A 6,000-nucleotide genomic window follows, 5' to 3' on the forward strand; every position below is an offset into this window, starting at 1 on the left:
CCTTTTATTCCAAATAATCAATTTCCTCTATATGAGAAATCTACTACATAGGTATGTAAATTCTATTCTACAATAAATCTAAAACGTTCAATGATCTTCTTCAAAAACAAAATATTCTTGGCACAGCGTACCAAATAGCAGAACAAAAAAAAACGCATCAAGAATCCAAAGATCGAATAGTTTTGTAAGAGTAACAAGTTTCTAGTGTATCGCCCACAAGAATCAGTTAACTGAGCGTTACGACAGAAAAGAGAAAGCTTATCAAATAACTATGCTTATGCGTAAATTCTAACGAATCCGATGGCCCTGGGACGCGTCACGCCCTACGAACAGCCGTTAGTTAAACTGGTCGTGTTTGAGGCTTGTATCAGATAACTATTACATACTATGCCGTCATACTCGAGGATTACCTACGAATATTTATTGTGTGAATGTTTTGTGAAGGTACCCTCAGTACTCAATTCCATACTACCGTTTAGGGTCTTGTTTTTTTTTTTGTTATAATGTTTATCTAAAGCAAAACAAGTAACTCATAATGGATTTGTAACAAAAATTTCACAATACCCACACCTCCTATTAAAAGCCACACTTTTGGTGATATCGACTATACATTACTCATGTAGATAAGCTAATTTATTAGTAATACTAACTGGAATAAATCACAACGTGAAACATTCAACCAAACAAACAGGGTCTGTTTACCAAAGGCGGTTAACGAACGACTAACATTAACGATTCTTAAGTTATTGCGATACAAAGTTCTATTCATGTGGAAACCACACATACATAACACACGTCTGATATAAGCTACATAATCTCCCGATAACAACTACCTACTAAAGCGCAACTTTGATATCTATTGCTAATCGCTTTTATAACTAGGAATCGAACCGCAACTAAAACGCAACGGCATTTTAAACGGTAGCTGTTTGCACAACTTGGTTCATTATAGGTTAGCTTTTTTTCTAAAATAATATAACTTATTGGCGGCAAAATGTTGAGCAAATAAAGAAAAATTACAAAAGTAGATAAGCTTAAAACTAACTTAAACAAACCTACGCATAATGACCTTGACACACTACCTGAAAAGTGGCGTCGCTGCGATTATTTACATTCACTATGAACAGAAAACTGCATCGAAGACAAAAGTCCCTGGAGCGATTCAGTACCACCAGTAGATATTATCTAAAAATTACGAGTGTGCAATCTAGAGCGACCTTGGTGATTTTCGCGCGACGAAAAGCTAGGTTAATTCACGTTTTCACAATCGGCGCACAATTGTATGGCAATAGGCACGTGGTGTGGTGGTGCGATACAGGCGGCGCGCGCGGCGTTCTATGGTGGACTGGTGGCTTAGCACCACGGATGGGATGGGGTCGGGGCCGTCCAAACACTGCACTACCTACTCCACTAGTATGTCTCCGCCACGATATAAACACGGACGATCATTCCGACGACAATTCTCGAGATATTTTCGTTGTGCTGGTTACGTATGCTAATGTAACTCAAACCGTATGAAGGATTTCTATTGTGCATGACAAACTCATTGTAGGTATTGTCGTTCTAATTTATTTTATGTTTGTGTTAATGCTGTATTTTATAGCCAAAGTGTAGTTATTGACTTTTCACGCTGGTATTGGTATCAGACCAATATAGCACGTTCGGGGAATTCGCTCGATTTATTAATGTATTTTTCGTTTCTATGTAATTGTGGAGTAATTATTTTATTGTGGGACATGTAGTTTTAGCTGGTGTCAGTTGCGTCAGTGTCGGCGCGATGCGTCATCGTGGCGGCAGCGGGGCGCGACCCACGCGCGACGCTCTCTTGCCGGCTGTCGCTCGCTAGCTCATCGCTCGCTAGCTCAACACTACTTGCGCTACGTAATTTTCCTCGCACGTGTTTGACACACTTTATATTTGGTGTGGATTGCCGTCTATACGCGGCGCGAATTTGACGTTTATGAACGACAAATCGCATATGAAGAACGTAGCTTTGCATAAATTTTTTGAAAGCTCTCGCTGAGCTGAATATTTAAATCCATTGGCGCCCTGTATATATACTGTAGTCTAATTATCAACTTTGATGTTCCTAATGTATGTTGTTTTGTTTTTTTAATCAATCGTCATACAACATTTTGTCCTTGTCATTGAATCAGAAAATCGTGTCTCATGGTCATGTCATGTGTTATGATAACAAATTAATAAATATTAGGCTCCAGTATTGTTTTTCACTTTTGTCAAGAAAGAGGTTATCAATTGAGTTTTACAATTAAATGCCGATTTTTCAATCGCCAAATTACTTTTATCTGAAGAATATGATTGACGTTTTGACAGCTTTTGTACGGAAAATATGTGAAACCGCTAGATCCATTCCACAGATAAAAGTTAACTGATGATTAAAGGGCTTATTATACTTGACTAAATTGAGTAGCCTACTAAGGATTGTCTAATTAGGTTTCTAAATTATTTAGTAAGAAACCTACCTTCCTAAATGCGATTACATTTGTCTGAATTTAGTGACTGAATCATTTAGTGGACTGAATTTAGTCAAGTGTAGGTAATAAGCCCTTAACCAATGGGCCCTAGGTTTACTAAATTACTAAATAGTTTACTAATTAGAAAGGTACCACCAGAAGAAATACTCTCTCATTAGATCAAAAGTCACAAATTAACTAATCAACATAAGTTCCAACAATTAGATTGATTACCAGTAAGGCAGCAAGAAGTTCTCTCCGGCCTCGCTCGTCAGGGAAGTAAAAAGTGCGCAATGAGAAAAAAGTTTTATACAGAACGATCATTGGGCTTCCTGATACCAAATACAGATTTCGTACACTTGCCGTCAGCAACAAAATTCTGAGCACAGGTACCTAATTACGCACATGTGGCCCCCTCCCTCACACACCCATCAGCCCCTAAAATATTTATTTTATTCCAGGTTTTCAGTACTTTTTGATGTGTTCATCTGAGAACAACTGTCTATCAATGTGGTTCATGAGATATACCCTGGTGACTGGCGAGCGGATAGATAGGTCTTGTTTTTCCCTTTGGACATTGAATACTAGAAACATAGTTCTTATACAGTTGTTAAGAATTTACGGATCAAACTTATATGAATTATTTGCAAAAAGCACTCATACTTACACATTTTCCGAGTATTTTACTTTCTACGAAAAACTCATACTTATATTCAGTTTTCGGATTCAATTGATATCTTCGTTTGCAGAACGAAAATTGGTGTAAGAACGATATAAATGCGTTCTTGGAAAAATAATCATTTGTGAACAAATCAGAATACTGTGATACAGATATAAATAAATATTGTTATTTTACCTTCCTACGACGACCTCGATGGCGCAATGGTCATCATGCCGGACCGCCGAATCTGAGGTCCCGGGTTCGATTCCCGGTTCGGTCGACATTTGTGTGATGAGCATGCTTGTTGGCCGTGGTCTGGGTGTTATGATATGTATTTATAAATATGCATGTATGTAGCTATATAGCTACATGCATGCTAGTTTATCAGTTGTGTTAGCACCCATAACACAAGTTAATAAATAACTTACCATGGGGCTAACTGACCGTGTGTGAAAAGGTGTCCCGACATTATTTATTCTTCCAGTTCATAGTAATCTGGTTTAGATCAGAAGGTTACGTATCCTACTTTCCTAAAGTTGTCTGTGGACAAGCCTAAGCCTAGACAATTTGTTTTTTACTGTCCTTAATAACTTGCCTGTCCCTTGAGTCATAATGTGATAGGTACACACCGATTGCTGAACTATTGTGTCTGCATCTTTGACAATAAGTGTTAATTAGTTAAGTTGGAACAAATTTCTGATGTCACAAATGCTTATATTGTTTTAAGAAATAATTTCTGTGTCGTTCCTACGTCGAATAATAAAAGAATGTAGGCAGAAGTAAGATGCATAATTAAACAAACATTATCATTATATTAGATATTAAAAGCATTAAACCGTAAATTTATAGAATGATAAAAATATGATTATATAACGTACAATGTGTTATTTTACAAAATGTTTTGTGTAGTTATGTACATACTGTATCTGTTTAAATATTGTCTTCCTTATTTATGGCAACCCAATGCAGGATACGTTGAATTGAACGTTTTTGATTTCACAGCTAATGATTTTGTAATCTTTCGAGCAAGATTCCGTCACTCGGGGAAAAGTGAAAATGGGTAAACATTTTTTTTTATTCAAAAATGTTTTTGACATCGCTTTGAAGAAAATAAGGTAAAATAAAGGATATCTTCTTATAATCTTTGTGAAATGTGGGTAGAACAAAAATATTTCTCTTAGCAACTCCTTTCTGTTTACTAAATTACAAAATATTATAATATTGAAATGAAATATTGTACTTTTGTAAAAAAAATTAGAAAATAATACCCAAGCTTAAAAAGAAAATATTGGTTAGGGTGTTTAGGGTCGACAACCCAAACATTATTTTTAATTTTTTTTTAGACTCAGGATATGTGGATTTCTATTGGAATTTTGGGATAAAAATTTACTTACGATCAAGTAATCCAGGTATAACAAAATTGATTCAGCTTAAAGTTCAAATAGGTAACGAATCCGAGAATTACTTAAATATGTAGGTATGTTTTAATTGGCACATTTATTGACCCCAACATATTGTCGGAATATAAAACAAGATATTTTTATAACATGATTCTTATGGTATACAACATAGATCAAGGAAATGTGTTGAATCGGGCATACTAAAATGCGGTTACCACTGTGAGAACCGTTTGATAGCTGTAAACAGATTATTGAGAGGGTTAACATGACTATGAAAAGCAAAGGGCTCAAGAAGGAACGTGATTCAAGGAAGAAAGGTTGATCCTTCCGTGCCTTTTACGCATAAATCCCAGTATGTTTTTCTATTGATTGTGATTCGCGTCGGATGTACTTTAAGCTGTAGATTTACACCGTATACACGTGTAGCGCTATATTTGTACTTATAAACAGAAGACTATCTGTTTCCCTCTGTTCTACCTATGTCTGGGAACTCCTTCCTATACTCTGATAAAAAACCAATGTCTTTTCTCAGGTTCCAGACTAGGTGCTTACCATTCGAATCGGTGTAATAGTTTTGTCGTGGAAACGCGACAGATAGTAATTTGCTATTTCTAACATTAAAATAATAAGGAAAGGATAACCAATATTTACTTTACCCTTTCCCACGTACATTAAATTCATTGGTTCAAGGATAACCATACAATAAAAGTAACACACGTTCGTTATTTACCTACGGCATGAGTAATCCAAAACTATGAAACTAATGACTATATCATAAACTTTATTGATGGTATTGTTACGGCTTTTTCCGTGAATATTAGACGAAAGTTATTAGGAAGGTCGTGGAAACCATTATTTGTTTATGTCGAAAACTTCATTTTATATAGCTCCCGAGGAATAGTTCTGTTAATTTCCTTCTAGTCATTATTTGCCTAGCCTTTTCCCGAATTATGTTTGGGTCGGCTTTCAGTCTTACCTGGACGCAGCTGAGTGCTAGTGTTTTACATGCAGCGACTACCTATCTAACTTTCTCAGTGACCCGGGTAACTCGATACCCCTTGTTAAGACCGGTTTTCAGACTCTGGCTTCTGACTATCCGTAACGACTGAAAACTTGTTCAATTATATTAGGTGTTTATATGTCTTCCTAAATATGGATCTTTCTAATAAGTTTTACCTATAGAGGCTTCATCAGCGTCCGGTGCATACTGTTTCGTAAACCCAGATAAAAAGAGTATTTGAAAATTAGTCCTGTAACATACAAAATATACATCTTTATAATATATTAAGGACCTAGTAGACATACGTAAAAATTCTGAGCTTATTGGAAGTGACTTAGTAAACGTATTTTTATAGCAAGATTCTTATGAAATCAATATGAAAGGATATGTATTGGCTTTTAACCTATCCATTTCTGACAATATCGGTAAGTCAACAGATACTTAAGGTTCCAAGTATTGCTAAAC

General features: G+C 35.9%; 1 protein-coding gene across 1 annotated transcript in view; it reads right to left on the minus strand.

Moving 5' to 3' along the window:
* Positions 1-1,346, minus strand: part of LOC124629585 ((11Z)-hexadec-11-enoyl-CoA conjugase) — a 42,733-nt gene extending 41,387 nt beyond the window's left edge. The window contains exon 1 of the mRNA XM_047163063.1: positions 1,083-1,346. The gene's annotated coding sequence lies outside the window, so the exon portion shown is untranslated. The remainder of the gene's footprint in view (positions 1-1,082) is intronic.
* Positions 1,347-6,000: the final 4,654 nt, after the last annotated feature.

The sequence above is a fragment of the Helicoverpa zea genome, chromosome 4 (assembly GCF_022581195.2).
Source record: "Helicoverpa zea isolate HzStark_Cry1AcR chromosome 4, ilHelZeax1.1, whole genome shotgun sequence".
Lineage (NCBI taxonomy): Eukaryota > Metazoa > Arthropoda > Insecta > Lepidoptera > Noctuidae > Helicoverpa > Helicoverpa zea.